This window comes from Sceloporus undulatus, chromosome 2 (genome assembly GCF_019175285.1).
Source record: "Sceloporus undulatus isolate JIND9_A2432 ecotype Alabama chromosome 2, SceUnd_v1.1, whole genome shotgun sequence".
Lineage (NCBI taxonomy): Eukaryota > Metazoa > Chordata > Lepidosauria > Squamata > Phrynosomatidae > Sceloporus > Sceloporus undulatus.
Window position 1 is genome coordinate 247799870 of NC_056523.1, and position 21389 is coordinate 247821258.

The 21389-nt window shown below is 40.1% G+C and overlaps 1 long non-coding RNA gene across 1 annotated transcript in view; it reads left to right on the top strand.

The window, feature by feature from the left end:
• The first annotated feature begins 486 nt into the window (after window positions 1-486).
• Window positions 487-21389, top strand: part of LOC121923112 — a 74296-nt gene continuing 53393 nt past the window's right edge. Inside the window, exon 1 of the long non-coding RNA XR_006102314.1 lies at window positions 487-542. This is a non-coding gene — a long non-coding RNA (uncharacterized LOC121923112). The remainder of the gene's footprint in view (window positions 543-21389) is intronic.

Genomic DNA, 21389 nt, shown 5'->3' on the forward strand with positions numbered 1-21389 from the left:
TAATGCTGCATATTGATTCTTATTTTGCTTTAAATATATGTTTAAGCAGCTTGTGAGGGGGGGGGGGGATTTGACTGGCAAATAAAGTACATGGAAATACCATGGCAGAATAACATCAAATGAAATAAAACTAAACTTCCTTTGCTATCTTGATAAAAAGACAGCTGTACTAAGGGTTCCCTCTCTGATAAATTGCAAATTTAAATTCAGTCTCTTAATTAATTACTTAGTTAAAAAGCAGATGTTTAATCAATTAAACAATCTTTAATAAGCTAAGAGCCCTAATTAATGCCCATGTTAGTAAACATTATATAGAAATCAGCTTTACAGAGTATGAGAGCAGCTCCTTCAATAATGATCAAAGACTGTGAGTGACTAATCTCTCTAGTTCCTGGGATGGAATTGTATATGGTTTCTTCCTATGGAGAGAAGACAAAAGAGAGGGATCACTTGGAAAGGCTTGATTGCAGTCTACTCTGCTGCTAGCAACTATGTGTTGCTAGCAGTATTCCCTATTCTGGGAATTCCTTTGGGTCTGTTGGGTATGTATGATGTCAAATGAACTTGTATTTCAACATTTTATGTATGAATGCAACTTACCTGAATCACCTTTTTAAAGTGGATGGATATGCACCTGTAGACTGTCTAATGAGAGCTAGCATAGTGTAGGAGTTTGTGTGTTGGACTACAACTCTGGAGATTAGGGTTTGATTCCTCATCAGCCATGAAACCCACTGGGTGACCTTGGACAAGTCACACTCTCTCACCCTCAGGAGAAGGGTTTGGTCACAAATGCATAACTCTTTCTCTCTTCAGCAATTCCATTGCCTTTCTGGGGTATCTGTTTTAAAGATCTTAACTGTGTCCAGTTCATTTGATTAGTCCTTCTTAAAGAGATTACATACAAGCTTGCCAACTTTCATTTTGGGGTATGTTGGTAGTTAAGTCACTTGATCAATGTTAAGGGCAGTTATGATATATTCTGATTCACTCTGCTTGTGTAAGCTACCATTAATTAAAACAGGAGTTGTGTAGGGTATCTTCATCCTTGGCCAGCAGGCCAATAGCAACATTGGCTAGGGCACCAACACATCTCATGATTGCTAGGCTTGGAGAAGGCTGCCTTAAAGTCTGATGTGGTAGGTAGATGATTCTGTGGCACTATTATTTACATGAATGTGTTTTGCAGAATGAATGCAGCCGGTGGGTTGGAAATGAAGTATGTCTTTTTATTCCACTGAAATACAATTGTGCAGGGAGGATGCAAAGATGAATCAGGCAGAAATTTAGCCACCTTATCACTCCTACCTCTCATTACTCCATTAGATTCAGGCCTCTTTCTGGTAAATATTGTGAAACAGTTCACCAATTACTTCTCTGATTATTTGTGATATTTATTTCTTTTCTAGTCATTCATAAAAACAACAACACTAAAAGTCTTAAGAACAGTGAAAGTATGTGAACATATGTTTAATATGCCTATTAAAATCATCAAAGTTTTACATTTGAAAACAGTTTAAATAAAAATGTGTACTCCTCTGATATTAGGTTCAGAATCTTAATCCCACAATGGTCCTGTCTATAAAGATATGGAAAATTAATCAAGTCACCTTCCACTTGAACTACAGGTATTTTTATACTTAATATTAGCATGGAAGTAAAGATGCTGAGATAGAGTCAGGGTGGTGTAGTGGTTTGAGTTTTGGACTATGCCTCTGAAGATCAGGATTCGATTCCCCGCTCATCCATGAAACCCACTGGGTGACCTTGGGTGAGTCGTACTTTCTCAGCCCCAGAAAACCCCATGATGGGGTTGTCTTATAGTCAACATAAGTCACAAACAAAAACAAGGTACACAATAACAGCAAAGGTGCTGAGAATGCCTGGTTAAAACCAAGAGCTAAAAAGACCTCCTGATGTTACTGAATTGTAATTCCCAGTTCCTACCACTGGTTGAGATCATTAAAGCTTGCTCAGAGTTGCAGTTCAGCAACAACCAGAAGGATGCACTTTCTTCCCTCCTGGGCTAAATCTAGTGTTAATTCTACATAGAAAAGACCTATTGAAATGTATGGTACTTACTACTCCCAGTAAATTAAAACCCATTGATTTTTATTGGTCTGTTTTATATAATAATAATAATAATAATAATAATAATAATTATTATTATTATTATTATTATTATTATTATTATTTGTATACCGCCCTCTGGCAAACCAATCCGGGCGGTTAACAACAGTAAAATATAAAATATGACAATTAAAAACACAATATTAAATATAGATTTAATAATGGATTCAGTCCTAGATTCTTAAAAGATACACACCTACATATGCACAGAGAGAGAGGGATTGAAATTATTTTTACACATGTGAATTGCTTGATTTGCTTTCAAAAACCAATCATCCATGTATATACTACAATACATATGGATTTTAATATCAATATGTAGGAATCCATACATATGGATTTTAATATCTACCTTCATCCTATTCTCAGGTGGCAGGGGCACGAGTTCCTATTTAAAAAATGAAAGATATTTTGCTATCTATTATACTGCAGTTATTCTGCATGCAAAGGGTTGTGTTTTGTCAGGAGAAATAGTGGAATCTCACTTTTTCAAAAATTACTATTTTTTGTAAGTCTGTGATGCTACTGTTGAGTCACTGGCCTTTCCAAATTTTAGGCATTTCTCTGTGCCCTTCAGTCATTGCTTCTTCCAGAAGCATGTGGCATAGAGAGCAAATGCACAGCCATTGTCAGTAGTTACAACAAAATGCAGACAAAAGATGCTACAGTGCCAACCCTTTCCAGTATTCTTGTGTTTCTCCTTCCCCTTGTATTAGCAGAGTCTTTCTTTAGAAGAAATTGATTCTTTGCTCCAAAGCAGGTCATTATAGCAAATGTTTTAAATCATTTGGTCTTCATATTTGTGATATATAGTCCCTAGTTTAATCTTCTCTGCATTCCCAGAAGTAAAAGAAAGCCCATAATTTTTGAAAAATGATTTTTTCTTCAATAAATTCTCTCTACTGGTAACATTGCAGTGCCCATGCCCAGAATTTTTTCTTCTTCTGTTTTTCTGAGGGGGTCTTATGATGGCTACTGAAAGACTTTGTATTTGCTGCTCACACATATGTTTATAAATGAAAGAACCCCTGACAAATGAGTGAAGTCTCTGTTCAAAGGAGAGAGAACAAAAAGGGGGCAAAATTATCCAGAACAGTACTTTGCTTATATGTCAGGAGTGGGCAAATGCTGTAGGTCCGACACTTTTGCTTTCCAGTGATTCAGTGTACACACATTTTGTTTCACATACACATACATCCCAAAATTCCCCCCCCCCCCCAATCCAAAATACGTCTGGATCCAAGTATTTCAGATAAAAGAGACTCAACCTGTAGTACCCACAACAACAATTATTTGGGGGGGGGGGGAATGTGAAGCTTGCCTATTAGTGCTGAACTTCCATGCAAACAGTCAGACACGTACTTTAAAATATAGAATGTCCCAAGAATGGGCAAAGTCTGGCCCACAGGCTTCATGCGTCCACCCCATTTCCATTTTTGTGTAACTTTCCCCCCATTTATTTTGCTCCCAAATGTAATTTAGGGGCTGTGGGGTTATTTCTGTTGTCCTAGGCCATTTTAGGAAAGAAAGGAAATAAATAGGAAGTGACTAATGGTCACTTCCTGTTGCTAAGAAAGACCTGTCCTGGGTCGAAAATGGAGGTACTAAAACATGGCAAAATGTCCCTACACCCCCAGAGGGCATTTGGGGGTAACTTTATTATTGTTTATTGTATTTATATTTTTACTCATTTATTTTTATATCCTTTTTATTTAACCTTTTATATACTGTAGTGTTCTTGTACAGAGTGTTATACCAGCTTTGATATATTTGTTATATTTTGAGATGGCTCATGGGCTAATCAGTAAACATTGTTGCTATTAATGTCTAAAGTGGTGTTAGCTCTTCTGCCACTTCAGGATCTCCAGTTTTTTCCTCTCTTTATCCCATTCCATTGTATATGGGATAAAAGACTGTACTGTGTTCCTGGCTAAACATACTATTGTGAAAGAATTGCCAGGTGTTCCTGTGATAGACTAGATGTGATAGAAACTAAACAGTAGCTTAAATCAAATCTCTTAATGGCAGTTTGCAGTACTGTAATGTCAAACTCTCCCATGTCAGTAATATCTGTGTATTCCTTAAGCTATCTTTTTGCTCTCGTGTGTTATGTTCTGTCACCAGTGTTGAAGTATGATTCAGAGTTGGTCCATGTATGTGGAATCGGTGGATTGGCAGCACTCTCTTATCTGGCATCACAGGCAGCCAAATGTTTCAGACTAGCACTAAACATAATTTGTTCCTGCACATGTCAGGTTTACCAGTTAATTGTTCTAGATATTACAAATCTTCCATTTAGAGGCACCTCTTTGTTGTTATTTGCTGTCAACTTATGGTGACCCCAGGAATGAGAGCTTGCAAACTCAGGACTGTGATTTTCTTGATTGAGTCAATTCCATCTGTGATGTGGTGTTCCTCTTTTTCTACTGCCTTTCAGTTTGCCGAGCATTACTGTCTTTTCCATGAATCACATCATCTTATGATATGTTGAAAGCACAATGCCTCAGTTTAGTTATCTTGGCTTATATTGAACATTCAGGCCTGATTTACTCTTGGACTCATTTGAGAAGCACCTCTATTCATGGCCATTTATGCCCAAATATGGACACTTTGTGTGTGGCATTAATATACACAAGCAAGCATTATCTCCCAGCAAAAGCATACAGCAAACATTATTTCTAAGCAAAAGCCCTCAATAACTGAAAAAGGAAAATAACTTTTCTAGAGTCATTGCTCTGGAAAAGCATTTTACTGCTGAGAACTGGTTTATGATTATATTCTATTCATATTTCACTTCATTAATTAGAATTGTTTCTCACATTTGGATGCTTGTTACTTAACCTCCACACACTTCTCATTTTCATGCCTCCTAGCTTTGCATTAAATCATTGACTGATAAAATACTCTTGCTGAACTGCATTAGTGAAGTAAAGTCTTCTGGTGAAGCATCTCTGCCTATCTGTGTATGTAGCTGGTGGGGCTCATCAACTGCTAAAAACTGTTGGAAAGAGATGTAGAACAAGTAAACAAATAAAGATGAGAGAACCCACAGAGTAGCCACATGGTGTAGGAACCAGCAGAAAGTTTTCTGGCTCTTAATTCAACCTGCAGGATCAATTTCTTTAATATTTGCTTGTGTTGCCAAAAGATTACTTGTTTACCCAGCTGTGGTTTAAGCCAGACACATATCTAGATGAACGTTCAAGTTGGAGGTAAGTGAACTGTCTGGGCTGCACATTTTGACTGTGGCTGAATAATAAGTAAAATAAACCTTTGCTAGGCTGTGAAACACACACGCACATAGCAAGGGTAGAGAGACTGTTACTTTTTATTTTAATGGTACATTTAACTAATTCTGAATTACTGGGGAGCTCTTGGGGAAGTGGAGCTCGGAGCTGCATTAATACTAAATGAATTCATTGTGTTCAGTGTTATTACAGTGAATAATAGCAAATGAATTAATGCAATCATGGGGCAAATAAAACTGCTGGGAAAATAATTTATATAAGTAATTCTTCAGTGCAGAAGTCCTAATTTGTTTTCTGTTGTGCACTGGTTCGTCCTCATTAAGGATGGAGGTAGCAATTCCAGTGATTCCAAGATGAAGGGCAGCATGACATTTTCTCATAATCTTCTTTCTGTTCAGTGGTGCATCATGAGAATTTTATTTTATTTTATTTTGCATAAGAATGGTTTTGCGGAATTGATGGCTAAAGGGTGAAGGGCCCACAATATTGAAAACAAGGCTCCAAGCTTTGAATATATTCAAGAAAAGAAAACTTTGGAGTTAGAGTTTAATACTTAATACTTTTTAATGCTAGCAGAGTGAACATCCCTGCTAGTGCAGTTGCACTGGATTATACTGTTGTGCACCTGCTTGTGCAAAGCAGTTGCACAAACAGATGTGCATCCAATTACATTTGGAGGCAACCATCTGTACAAATGTGCACATAATCTCTTGCACAGCATCTTGTACAATTGCTTGTGCAATGAAACATTAATTGTATACAGACTTTGCATTAACCCTGGAAATGTGTGTATATTGTGCTTTGTATTGGAAAAAATCACATCACTAGATGGAGACCTTCCTCACTAATCCATAACAACTATTTTCAAAAGACTTTATCTGAACATACAGCAAGGCAAACCTATATTTTTATGAGTCATGTAAACACCATCAATGTACAATAAGTATTCATTGCCAGTGAGGCTAGCATCGGTAGACAAGCTTGGAAGAGGTGTCCTCTTGTCCTTTGCATCAAGAAGCAAACTGTCTCTACCATTAGGCAGAATGAGGGTGACGTTTGCTGGGGTCCTATTTGTGCGCTATGCTTGTGTAAAATCCCTGCTACATTAGCACAAGGGTGAAAAAAGTAAGGATGTATATGTGGCCTTTGACTCCTGCAGACTCCAGACACTGGCTACAAAAATAAGAGCAAGTTGTTTCCTCCATATGCTGTCAGGATGGAAATTCACCTCTTAAACAGGCTACAATTTCCTCTGAAAAGTTTCATATTAAACAGAATAAGAGTAGTTTTCTGGCTTTCTTGGGAGAGCATTTAGGGCAGCCAGTATGGCTCCCAGAATGACTCAGGTGCAGCAAATGGACCCTGGTTGCACTTTCTTTGGACTCATTAATAGTGGAGGGAGAGGTAGTGGTGGAAGAAGGGGGCTGCTAGATCCAAGGTCTAATCTTCACTGCCAAAATAATGCAGTTTGACACTGCTTTGCCTGCCAATGCTCAATGCCGTGGAATTCTGGGGCTTGTAGTTAGTTGTGACACAAGAGCTCTCTGTCAGAGGCAGCCAAATACAAAACTACAGACTCTAGGATTCCATAGCATAGAGCCATGGCAGTTAAAGCAGAGTCAAACTGCATTATTTCTGCAGTGCACAGACTCAAGCTGCTGTGCTTCCAGTGCCTTGTTTCTGAAGATGGGGATCTGGAGCCAAAGCAGCTTGAGGCAGGATGCCCTTATCCCATCATGTCACAACCTTCTTTTTCTTTTTGCAACTGCCATCTTTTCCACCATCATTAGTTTATCTGTGTGAGCAGAGATGATCCAGCCCCAGATCGCTGATTTGTGGTTATGTCTTAATCATTTAATTTATTATTATTGCTAGGAGAGAGCTGGAAAGTGGGATGGCTATGTGCCACTCCACCTGAGGCAGTAAGAATAGCCTTAGTTATGCTTCTAACTGACTGAAACTAAGCTTCCTGTTGTTGTTGTGGGTGTTGTTGTTGTGTGCCTTCACGTCATTTCTGACTTATAGGGACCCTAAGGCAAAACTGTCACAGGTTTTTTTTTTGTCAAGACTTGTTCAGAGGAGGTTTGCCATTGCTTTTGCCAGAGGTGGAGAGTGGTGTGACTTGCTTAAAGTCACCCAATGAGTTTCCATGGCCCAGCAGGGATTTGAACCCTGACCTCTATCATCGTAGTCCAATGTTCAACCCATTAATTATGGTGGCCATTTGTTTTTTTTTAAATCATGCTCAGCCTTTTTATCATGCCTTGCTTATCTAGAGAAGAAAAGCTGCCCATAAGGATTTTGATAATAAGGCTTTGATAGAAAGGCTTTTGGGAAATCCTTATTGTCTGTTGCTTTAAAAAGACAACAACTGTACAGGTAATTGGTGTTTGGCAGCTTGTCCAGCTATATTTCTTTTGCTTGGCTGTGTGTTAATTACCTAAATTTATTCATTTAGATTCATCCCTGCATGTGGTTTGGCAGGGATGCACTGTCCTAAGGAGACTTTCAAGTTGCCCCCCCCCCCCCCATGCTGGAAGCTTCTTTTATGGCACTGCACCTCACAATGTTATTGTTTGTTTTGAGCTCCTGAGAAAAACAAATATTATGAAAATAAAGAAAAGAAAGCTTCTGAACAAACAGTGGCAACAGCCAAGCACTAAATATAAAATTAATTAGCAGAAACAGTTGGCTTACCCAGATGTCTGTTGCAATTCTGAGGATAGAACTTGGGCACAGGAGATGTTCAAGGTAGTATTTAGGAGGAGACAAAATTATCATACATTTTAATGTCTAGGTCAGGTGTTTGAACACCACCTTCACTTCTGGCAACTGGACAGATATTTAAGGTTAGTAAGGATACTGAAAAAATAATAAAAGCAGCATTTCAGGCTTGTTGTAGATAATAGGAAGAGTATAGATTCATGCATATGAGCATCTGTGCAGAGACAAAGGACATTTATCATCACACAATAAACACCAGCACTAGGATGTAATTAGTTACAAATAGCTATTCTCTTGTGGCTAATTGCATTTCCAGAAACTAAGGCCTAAGAACTGCATTACATAATCTAACAAGAGATAACTACCGTATATACTCGAGTATAAGTCGACCTCATGTATAAGTCGAGGGCAGGTTTTGGGGTCAAAATTATGGAATTTTCTATGACCCGTGGATAAGTCAAGAGTAAAATTTAAGGGCATACAGCAAAGGATATAAAAGATGAAGCAAAGCAAAACAATGTCAATGAACTTATAAAATTCCAGTAGACATAACTCTTTGTGCTCATTCTTTATACTGGATGGATGAGAGAGTAGAGAGGGTCTGTGCTTCACATATTATACTCTTCCTTTTCACCAGGAGATAGTTCCTTCTTTTAAATAAGAGTCAAGATACAGTACTTACTTTGACCTGCAGATAAGTCGAGTCAGTTTTTTGGGGTCAATTTTTCGACCTAAATTGCTAGGCTTACACACGAGTATATACAGTTTACCCCTTTTGCAGTATACCTGTAACTTTTAGTTTTGTTTATGTTATAGTATGATTGTTTGTTTAGTTTTTTTAAAAAAACTTTTATACTATCCATTGTTTTAAGTGTATTTCGTTTTGAACTTCTATTGTGAGCCACATTGGGTCCCATACTTGGAGAAAAGTGTAATATTAATTGAATGAACTAATGAATGAATGAATGTTTGTTATGCAAGCATGGACTCATTCTGTGGTAGAGGAGGAATATCACATAGTTCAGTTCTGGCTTGTGCCTCATGGTTTGCTGTAGGTGGTGAAGTGATGCAAGGTGACTGGGGCCTCATTCCCACTTACCTTTAGAACTGATTCCTGAAGCGATTCCTGAAACCAGTTCAGCCAAAAATGTGGTTCCCACTGTGTTTGTACCTGTTTCAGGAATCGTCTCAGGAACTGGCCAAGGGAATGAGGTGACGAGGGGCAGCTGCAATGGCCCGTTCCATCATTGCCCCCTCTTGGCCCCGATGTCTCCGGCCCAGCCTCCTTACCATTTTCCCTGTGGCCTTCTTCCATTCCCCGTGGCCGGGGAAGATGGGAAGGAGGTAACTGGGGAAGCCTTGCAACCTACTTCCCATTCTCTGGTTTCCCTGTAACCTCCTTCTGTTCCTTGTGGCCAGGGAAGCCAGGAAGGAGGTCGCAGAAATGTCGGGGAACAGGAAGGAGGTTGCAGGGCTTCCGCAGCTTTTCTGAGACATCCTTCCTGGCTTCCCTGGCCATGGGGAATGGAAGGAGGCCAGAGGGAAACCAGTAAGGAGGCTGGGCCAGGGATGTCAGTGCCAGGAGAGGCCAGTGATGGGCCAGGCTATTGCAGCTGCCGCCCGTCATCGGGGGAGCTGGGCTGCCAGGGTGGACTCAAATCCTCCCTGGTTCCCACTTGGGCTGAATCGATTTATTTCTAAATTTTTTTATTTTACCAGTGTCTTTTTGACATTGGTTAAATGGGCAAAAACCAGCCCCCCCCCTTTCCAAATCGCTTCAGTGATTTGAATTAAGTGGGAGCCATGGTGGTTTAAACTGGATTGTATTGAATCACAATCCGGTTTAAACCATAGTGGGAATAAGGCCTGGGAAGAGAGTGTATTTTATACCACAGGCCAGCAGTTTGAAGCATTTAGATTTTTTTAAAAGACAGGAACTGGAAAGGAGCTACCATGATAACTAATTTTTTTGGTGGGGGGAGGGCTTGGCATAAGAAGTCTTCCAGTTCCAGTTACTTTTAAAATGACTTACTTTCAAAAAGTAATTCTTGAAGCATTGTTAAACACTGAGTACATAGCACTGTCTTCACTCTGATGGGATAGCAATAGGACAACAGTGCCTATTAAATGACACCACTGCTGATACTGATGGGGCAAATCTGATCTTACTCATTACATACCTTCCACCGGTTCCAGTTTGGCAGGGTTTTTCTTGTCCCAGTTTTTCAGTTAACTTTCATTGCTGCAAACTTGAGTTTAAAGTGCAAAAATAGTTTGCTCTCTCTAGGAGGTTCAGACAACAGCAAACTGTTTGCATGTTCTTCCTCAGTAATAACTTTTGCCACCTTGACTACACTCTGGTGTGTCTTGGCAGTACATGTCTCAGTTTTCATCTGTAAAATGTTGGATATCAGTATCTATAACTAGTAAAACTGGGCCATTCTTCCTCTCATCTTCCAGCTACAGCCTTCAGAGGTGCTAAACCTACTAAAGCTATCTGGAACAGATCCAGAAAATTCACACCACTGTACAACTAAATCTGGCTTAAGTCTGTTAATAGTCTGTTTTTAATCTCTATTTTATTATTGTTAATCATCCTGAGTGCCTTTTCTTTGGCAGAAAGACAGAGTATAAATTAATAACATTGCCCTAAATCCAGTTTAATGCCAGCAGAATTAAAAATCCCTGCTTGTGGATGTTGTGCTGGATCACACCTTTGCATAAGTGGTTGTACAAAGCAGATGGGCAAGGAACTGTGCAGCAGGTTGTGCAAAATTGTCATGCAATTAGAACGCACCAGGGAACGTTTTAACCCCGGTGCGATAAACTTCTAAGAGAGTGTGATGGCAGTAGCAAAGCCCCCTACCTATGAAAATGTGCAATCACTGGCCTTGCACTAGTGAAATGATATAATTGAAAACAAACCATTAATTAATTGGAGAATTATTTAGCCAAATATGGACGTGCCACATGAATCAACTCTGAATTAGATCAAACACATGCAAAACTTTTTTCTGTACTTTTAATTAGAGATGATTTATATTTGATTAGCCTAATTCTCATGCTAAGTCAGGACTTGGGATCACGGTGAAATTTTCACTTGCCCTCAGTGCTTGCATTGACACTCACACCTGGATGTCTCTTGCCATAGTAAAAATAAACCTCACAAAAGATTTTGTGTGAATCCCTCTGAATTTCAGTGATTTTCATGTTCAGAAAAGTGCTAATGCAGTCAAATACTTGCTCATCTAAACACTTTATGGCTATAATAATATATCTTTTGGCACTTAAAGTCTTACTTTTAGACTGATCACTCCATCCCTATAAGTTACAGCTGAGATCTGATAATGTTTTCTACCTTACCAGTTTTCTATTGGCCTGAACAGTAGTTCAAAGATCTTGGCCAACCAGAATTGCCTTGAAAAACAAAACCAAATAAAACACTTCTGTTTTTGGTGAGAGGGGAAAAAAGAATTAACAGATAAACAAACTGTTTCTTTAACCTTCCCCTTCCCCATGTTTCTTGAAGATGAAGAATTTTGAACACTACTGGGCAGACACATCTCAGTGATGTCCTAATAGCCATATTTGACTCCAGCTTGAAGATAACTTATTAGTATTGCTTCTTAATTACAGATAATGAGATAATACATACCTTTTAAAATTATATTTTCATGTCACCACCAAGTGCATGTTTCAGATTTTTGTAGTCCATAAAAATGTGCAAAACCTCATTGACAAGAGAAAACAGTGACACAGAGAAAAAGAGAAACTGAGAACTCTTTCATATTGCACAAATATAGTGCTTTGATTCCCCTTTAACTATCATGGCTGTACTGTATGAAGGTGACCCATCATGATGTAGTGGTTTGAGTGTTGGACACAGGAGATTATCATATGGGGGATGAGTCATCGTTGTCCCATTCCTGTCCTTCCTGAGCAATCATGGGAAGGACTTTCAAATGATGTAGTGCTTATCCAGTGTGGAAAGCACAAGTGACAGGGATAGTGTGAAAGCCTTTCAAATGACAGCATGCTGAGCCTGTCATTATCCAATCACTGAAGTGGCATTGCCTGGCATTTTGCATTAATGGGAGTTCGTATTAATGCAATACCACTTCAATGACAGGATATTGACAGGATCAACACTACGTTTTGAAAGTCTTTCGCGTGACTGCTGTCATGGATGGGATAAGGATGGGGTAGCAATCCCGTCCCTATCCTGTCTGTGTCTGATAATGTGCTATGACTCTGGAAACCAGGGTTTGATTCCCCATTTGGCCATGTAAGCCACTGTGTGACCTAGGGCAAGACACATGCTCTCAGCCTCAGAGGAAGGCAATAGCAAACCTCCTCTGAACAAATCTTGCCAACAAGAAAACCCCACATAGGTCACCATAAATCGGAAATTACTTGAAGGCACACAACACACAAACACACCCTATCGAATCCTGGGGTCTTTAGTTTGGTGAAGTGCTAGAGCTCTTGGGCTGAGAATTCTCTAAAGTACTCTCTAAAATACTAATCTCAGGTTTTCCTAGAGTGTTGCAATGCAGTTAAAATGGAACCATAGCATTTAATAGTATAAGGGCCTTGAGACAGGAGGAGAAAAGGCAGAGAGAAAATGGTTCTGAAGTACTTCGGTTCTTTAAAGCAAAGTGGGGCCTTGGTATCCAGTGGGGTTTGATTCCAGGATGGACAACAAAATCTGTGGATGTTCAAGTCTCATTATATACAGTAGGGTAGAAAAAATGGTGTCCTTTATCTAAAATAGCAAAATCAAGGTTTGCTTTTTGGAATTTATACCTTTTTTGGAATATTTTTAAGCTGAAGATGATTGAATTTGTGGATAAAGAATCCATGGATATGGAGGGCAAACTGTACTATATGACACAGACTACTCATGGAAAGTCAGTTTAAAGTTATGTTGCTTTTAATGGAAAAGTTAAGCATGTGCTGAAGTATCTTGGAATGAAATAAATAGAATTTAAAAGTACAAAAGGCAGACCTATGCCTACTAGTTTTTTAAGAGCTGATACAATGACAGAGGCATTGGGCTTATACAAGTGATCAATTTCTCTTTCTGAAACCAATGTCCATTACATTGCTTGTTATTGGCTGTCCATTATTAAAGGTAGTTATTATTTGTCTCCAAGCTTTTGCCCTGACTAGGAAATCTAAGAAGAGGACTGAAGAATATGGCTTTGACCTCATGATCCTCTTCCACCTGGTCCTCATAGCTGTTTGTGAAAGAAAAATTTTCATGGGTACAACTGTGTCTGTGGAGACCTCTTTTCTGTTCTACATGCAAACACCAACCTCTAGGTATAACATAATAGCAGGAATATAGGGTGCCCACATGTGTTAGAGAACCCTTGAGGGACAAGGCAAAACAAGGAATTATCTGAGTAAATTCAGCCCCTGAGATATATGACTGAATGTAAGAGAGCTATGCATTTTGGCCCTGCTCCCTCAGTCCCTGACTTTGTGTGCCTGAAGGATGTTCAACTAGTGCTCTTGAACATGAACAGAATGCTCTATACGTTTGGTGATTCTGATAAATCAGGCCTTGATTACACAGGTGCTTTCTATTCAAATTCAATTAAATGTGGATTGACATCCTGTTGATAGCTCACCATGTCATAATAAGTCTGCTTTATGACATCTCAACTCATTTTGAAAATCATTGTATACATTGATTTCCCCCCCCAGCTATGCCACAACAAAAAGTTCTCCCAGCCTATTTTGGCAGCCATGCAGCCTCTCCCCAACATAGCTATTTCCATGTTGTTGGAAACTGCTAGGATGAGCTCTGGCATGTCCAACTATTTCCATTTTAAAACAACACACTGTAAGGATGACATCTTCAGGGACTTCCCAAAGACCTCTGGAGGTCACTACAGGTGCTTAGAGCAGCATGTCCAGCTAAAGGCCAATAACTGGATGCATTGCTGCTAATCCTTCCATTCCCTGACAGTTTTACAAGGTGGATAGCTATGCAAGAATATACAGCTCCCAGTACAGGATCTGAGCCATAAATAGAATGCCTCTCCAGACTATGCTCAAGATGGGGAATTCACAAAAGGCATGGGTGTGGAGTGTATCTATGTAGGTAGCCATTGGGATAAATGGAGCCGGGACAATGTGCATGATCCATTCCTCTATCCACGAAAGCCATCAGACATTCAGGCATCTATGGCCTGAATTCCACAATAGTCATAGAACTGAGAGACGGTGGAGCTTACATGACAGGATCAGGGAGGAGAGATCAATTTCTTCTGTAAATCCCTTGCTGTTTTTGCAAAATCAGAAGTGAGCTAATCAGGAAAGAATGTGAAGATCAGAATCAACTGGTATGAAAGGGGTTAAGAAACATCTCCCTGCCAATTTTTCTTTTGATCCAGAGTCAGAGGCGAAATCGCTCTGAAGATTAGTTGTGGTGAGAGAATAATAAAAGGGTCCTATTGCCATTTACTAGGGACAAGGCATCTCCTGTAGTGGTCCTGTCATTTTGGAACTCATATTTCACAGAGGATAGGGTTATCATGAGCTTCATCAAGTAATGATAGGTACATTACCTGCATATCAGAAGCAGTATAGCTTCAAATACCAGTTGTTGGGGAACATGTGTCAAAAGGGGATGTCAGGCTGTCCATTGTGGGAAACAGCTGGTTCTTATTATGTTCTTATCTTCCACTGCATATGTTCTACAGTCTTTTGGGAGAGAAACTCAGGACTGGGACCATCTAAGGAAACTGGCAGAGAATCTTTAAATCTGAGATATGAGATCTGAAAGTTAAGTGTTTGGATGTGTCATACCATTTAGGCAGCACAAAGGTGAATGTACCCAGAGATGTATGTACTTGTGGAAAGGTGACTTCTGCAATGGTCCTAGTACCAGCCCTTCAGTTTTGAGCGATTGTTCTGAGACTTTTTTCCTGCTAATTCACCTGCCTTGCTGTGAAAGACACTTATCAGGTTTTTCTGTCTCAAGTACCAGTGCTTTAGGCAGGAACCCATTTACTATGAGGTTCAAGCTCATATTCTATGTGAAGTGGGAAGGCACAAACACAAGTGAGTCACACTTCTTCAGTCCTTTCTTTTCTGGTGACATATTAAGGAGGGTTTAGCTGTGAACCCGAGACTGCAGGTAAAAGGCATTGCAAAAGTGGGTAAAGAAGAAATGTAACTCACTGAATTTTCTGTCGGCTTGTAAATAGAGGATACATACTTAACTGTAGTTCAAGATGACATCTTATTTGTTAAGACCAAGATGAGGCCTTTGAACCTGGAGCCTTTCACACTGCAATATTTTAGCACTTTGACATAACTTTAGCTGCCATGGATGCATCCCATGGCATTCTGGGATTTGTAGTTTGGTAAGGCACTATAGAATTCTGAATAACTTGTGAAACTACAAATCCCTGGGATTCTAAAGGATGTTCCCATGAGAGTTAAAGGGGAATCAAAACACTATAATTGTGTAGGGCTCCAAGGTTAGGCTTCACTATTCATTTTGGCAGAGACATGGCATTTAAAGTGGTGTCAAAATGTTACAGTTATGCAAGGTGAGAATTAGCCAGATTCAAAGGTCCCATCTTGATCTTAACCCTCCTCCCACCCCCATTGACCAAAAAAGGAATGGAAAAGAAAAGAAAGTTATCCCGAGCAACTGTTATGTATGTTCTTTCCCTTAACATACATAGACCAGACTCTTGAACATGGGGGGGGGGTCCATGTCCCCTACAGACTCACTAGACCTAACCGATTGTGGCATTTGGGTCATCATGTGATCTTGACATTATCATTGTTATGACTTGTTCTATTCCCAGCCTAAATACCCTAATGGCACCATATCCTGTTTGATCTTAGAAGCTAAGCAGAGTTAGCTCTAGTTAGTACTTGGATGGGAGGCCACCAATGAATACCATGCTCTGTAGGCTATATTTCAGATGAAAGAACTAGCAAATCAATCTCTGAGTATTCTTTGCCTTAGAAAACCCTATGAAATTCATGGGGGTCACCATAAGTCATAATAGGTGAATTGAAGGCACATGCATTCCCAGTACATATATATATTCTTGTGATGGTCTGTTTTTCTTGCTCACTTACAAGCTTTTTGAACATTTTCAGTTGGTCCTAAAATATTCAGAAGCTTCATGCCTTCTTTCCTCAAAACTGTGGCTCCGTTTGACTAATGAATTGTCTGATGCTGTGGTCCAAATCCTGGATTGAATGAAACCAGTGGGGAGATTTTCCTCCCAGTTTCTGTAAAAAGCAAGAGAGGTTCCTTTAGGTTGACCCTGATTTGTATGACAAGGAGCAAGTCTGAAAAGGGGAGAACAATGGGATATTTTCAAATTAACATTACAGTGGAAATCTTTTCTTAGAAATGAATATTGTGCACTCAGTGGTTATTTAACTAGCTTGATAGACATGACAGCCTTTATCACTTATAACTAACATGTGCTGCCTTTTGATCTCTGTACAATAAAAAGGCAGACAAAGTAGCCAGTTGTCTTAACAATGTTGATTCTGCATATTCAATAAAATGTTCCCAGACTTTCAAATATTTAATGTGAGCATTCTCCCTCTCCGATGTTGTAGTATTGCTTCTACACAGTTGTGATTTAAAAAGGACTATCTTTTGTTTTCCCAATCATGTTGTCATTCTACTTCACCTTTCTGCTGCATGTCTTATGGAGCTTTGAGAAGTATTGTTTTAAAATAAAGGAAAATGAGTTTTTTGTGGGTTTTTCGGGCTATGTGGCCATGTTCTAGAAAAGTTTCTTCCTGACATTTCACCAGCATCTGTGGCTGGCATCTTCAGATGCTGGCAAAACATCAGGAAGAAACTCTTCTAGAACATGGCCACATAGCCCAAAAAACCCACAAAAAACTATGGATGCCGGCCATGAAAACCTTTGACTTAACAAAGGAAAATGACTTGAGATGTTTGTTTTTGATAGGTTTTATAGATATCTTAGGACTTCCAAGTCCTGAGATTTCAGGGTCAAAATGTGAGACTGAAGGACTTGTGAAATCACAGGGGGCAGGGCCTGGAGATGCTACAAGGTTGTTGTTACAAGAACTGGCTCCTGGTGCTATCACAGAACCATAGAATCTTAGAACTGGAAGGACCACAAGTCTGTTTAAAGACTTCCCAAAGATGTAAAGTCTACCCACCCTTCCAAAATCCCACTGTCAAACAGCTCTTACCCTATAAATAAATCATTAAATAAATAAATAATCTTTTTACTTGTGATGTGAATCCACTGGCTTGTGTTTGGTCTCTGGAGCAGCAGAAAACAAGCTTGCTCCATCTTCTACATGACACCCCTTATTTAAAGATAGCTATCATGTCACCTCTCAGTCTTCTATTCTCCAAGCTCACTTAGATCCCCAAGTCATTTACAATGCTTGGTTTCCAGAACTCTGATCATCTTGGTCATGCCATTTTGCAGGAAACATTACAAATGAAGAAAAAATATCACACACACTTTTCAAGGCAGTTCTCCCCTGACATTTCTTTCCCTTGCTTATGGGCTGGAGACTTAGGGCCAAGCTCAGAGATCTGAGGCCTCTCCCTACTACCCATTCCCTTCCATGAGGGAACACCTCTGGCATGCCATACTTTTATGAATGAAATGCTGTCCCCACACCACTGAAATGAAAGGAGGAGGCCTTGGGAAATTTATGTTTGTAGACTAAAGATTCCAGAAGCCTTCAGTCTGGCTGGGGCATTTTGTTAGCTGTAGGCAGGATACAGACTGCCCAAAAGGATAGTCTGCCGCCGCCCTAGTTTGCTGCATGAGGGAGCCGGAACGGACAAACCACGCGGCTCCCATGTACAGCAGAAAGAACCCGCAAAAAGCGGTGCCATTGTTATGCTGCAAGGCACCAATGGTGCACTTGAGGCGTCATAAAGGCGCCGAGACGTGCGGACGCTAGCCGTCTGTCACGTCAAAATGGCAGCGCCCGTATGTACAGGGTGCCACCATTTTGACGCCCTCGTCATGTGCGAGGGGCAAGGGGCGTCTGAAAGCATGGCCCCTCGCACGTGATGACAGCGCCCCAAAAGGCCCATTTATCGAGCACTGTAGTCCCTAAATATGACTTACCCAGGCTTTGGAATGGAAAGCACTTTATGGGCAGAGAAGCACCACAAAAGACAGCCTGATGAAGGCAGCATATAAATAAATAAATAAATAAATAAATAAATAAATAAATAAATAAATGGAACAGCCTAACTTACATTCAAACCATTTACACAATTACTATTTGCTAGAACCTCGTAGACAAATGATCATCAGAGGTTTGAGTGGAGAATAGTGGCTGGAGGCACCACCAGCAATAGAGTAGTGAATTAACTTTGGGGTTTATTCCAAACTTCAAAGAACTTACTCAAGTGATTGAACCTATTTTAGTGGCATGGTTGAGCACACACAGTGGTAGGGGTAAATACCTTTAAAGTTCAGAACAGATTTACTGCTTCATTAATATAGGAAGTCACCAACTCCCACTGCCACCTCCTGTAGTTATGGTGGAGGGGTGTAGCTGTTTGGGGAGGCAAAATGAAGGCATTACTCTGCTCTCAAATAAGAATTTTGTCCCGCCTAAAGGAACATTTCCTTCAATCCTCAAATTTGTTGCATTGCAATTAACTTAAAACTTCAATGGATTAATTAGAAATAGAGTTTAGGCATCCAAAGAAAAGAGACAGGCCAAAGTTACCAAGAGAATGTGAACACAACAACTGTAACAATTCTTTAAGTGAATGATTTGCAATCACTCACTCTCTGCAATGCTAGATATTTGGGCACTGAAAAAAAATGTCGTGGGAGGCACCGTTCTTATTTGGGAGGGGGTGCCCTCATCCCTCCTTCCTTCTGTCATGGTGGCCACTGCAGGCTGAATGCACTGGGCCCTGAATTTCATTCTGAGACTTCTTGAAAGGTTGTTCAAAGGTATCAGAAAAACCAAGCATCTGTATCCTGACATTTGCAAGGAAGCCCTGTACATAGCACAGGTATTACATCGGCTTTCTAGAGAACTCAGTCCATTCCCACAGCCGCCACTGAGTTTATGAGGAATATTTGTTTGATTCCCATTTTCATCATTACTTTAGTGTCCCTCTGACCTCGACCTTGTTCACAGCAGTTCCTTAGTGGCTTAGACCTCACATGGAGTAGCAGGGTGAAATTAACAGTAATCTTGGATGCTACTGAAATTTCCGTTCACTGTGACATAGGTTATGATTCCAGTTTCACAATCATGTATACATCAGATGCAGCCCCCCTTTAAATGTTTTACTGCAACGGATGTTGCTTTTTCCCAAGGAGAAAATATGGCAGTAATAAACAAGACCTAGCGCTTTTCTCATGAAATCTTTCTCATGGAGAGGCTCAGCTGTTCATTACTGAGCATAGTGCTCTGCGACTATGTTTCTAACTTAAGTAAACAGAAGGCATTGCACAGTTTCCCTTTTCCCCCTCCTCTCTCCACATTCGTTGTATTTATCTACCACATTAAAATGAAAAAGTTAGAGTTGCTGTTGAAGAAAAATCCAAGCTACCAGAATTTTAAATCCATTACTTTTATGGGTTACTAGATAACTCGGAGAACTGATCACTGCCTTTGTGGCCCCCCCACTTTCTTTAAAAAATGTATTAAAATTGGGCTGAAGGCAACCAGAATTAATGTTAAATTGGACAACGCAACCAGAATTAATGATAAAAACAACAGGACTTCACAATCTATAAAGTTTCACACTGTCACCTGCAAATTCTAATCTGCACCCCTCTGTGACAGAAAATGTGTAAGTGCTTGTAGGTCTTTGTAATCATCTACTGAAGGAGCTCTTGTCCTTTGTGTAACTGTGTATTTGGGTTGTAAAATAATGGTAACCACCAGGTGAAAGGTTTGGTAGCTTGGGGCCAAACTGGACATGACATATTGCCTAGAATCCTGTTGTGATTTTATGCTGACATAAAAGTTGTTGTGCAAGTGGTTGTACTTCCTTGGAGGTTGCACAGAGCTGGTAGCCTATTGAGGGCTGCACAAACACTTTTATGCTGTTGTACAAACTGAGGCTCTGTTAAACACCCATTCATACCCTGCACTGTATTTTGAGGTCCCCATATTTTCATGTCTCATATCTGGAGATAGCATGTTTTTGAGAGATCAGTGCCCTTTCTGAAAAACTAGGTCAGGTCCCCAGGTAAAAAAGAATGTGTCCCAAGCAGTGTGGACATCGAGGTAAACAGGACCATCAAATTTAAATGTGTGAATTAAGTACTTCTTCCTTCCTGCAAGTACTTCTTGCAGCTTGAGACAAAGGATCTCCTCACACCCAAAGTAGTAAGTCAGTCTCTCTGCCTACTCTCTGGTGTGTCAAACTTCCCTGCCCATCCATCTCAGGAATATCCTGATCCAATAACTGTTTTTGTCTTTTGTGTAACTGCATTTGGGTTGTGAAATAATGGTAACTACCAGGTGAAAGGTTTGGTAGCTCAGGGCCAAACTGCACGACACAACAAAGCTATCAACTAGTTTGGAATCCCATTATCTATTCCTGGGGGAAAATATTCAGCTTTTGTAACCTGACCAGATAGACCATCAGTTTGGGCTAGTTTTAGGTTAGTTTATGGTTTGAAAATTAACCTTTGCACACACAGCCTCCCAGTCTCAGCAACTCCAGCTTTCCATGGTCTTCTCATCAGAGAGGCAATTATAACCTCCTGCAAACCCTATAAACCTCACTATCTCATTACCATATTTCAATTTCTGTTAGCTCTGTATGCTATGTCTCTTTGAATTCTATCTTGTGTGTGTGTTTGCACTCTGCATTTTTCTGAATAAAATGTTAATTCATGGAAATATCTGATGTCCTCCTTAATTAGTACTATTAAACTGGTGCACATGGTCTAAAGGTTACCGAAGCCTCTTGCAAAAGCTAATTTTCCTAGTTTCAAAGTGACACTGACAGTTGGTGGGGACCCTCCCAGTCTCCCCATTTGTTCTTTGGGTAAACATTCCAGTACTGCAGCATAGCCACAATTGTGTAATTTTACACTACATAGTCAGCGAATACCATCCCAAGTTAAACCCGGTGTGGGGGAGGCAGGGCTTCTGGGGGGTGGGGCTTCTGGCTTGTGTGCCCCACACGGGAGTGAGCGCACACATGTGAATTGTACGTTTGGCCCATGGCAGCCCAGATGGGGCACCCAAGGCCTCTCAGTGACCCAGATGGGGTGCCCAAAGCTCGGGGAAACCCCCACAGGGGGG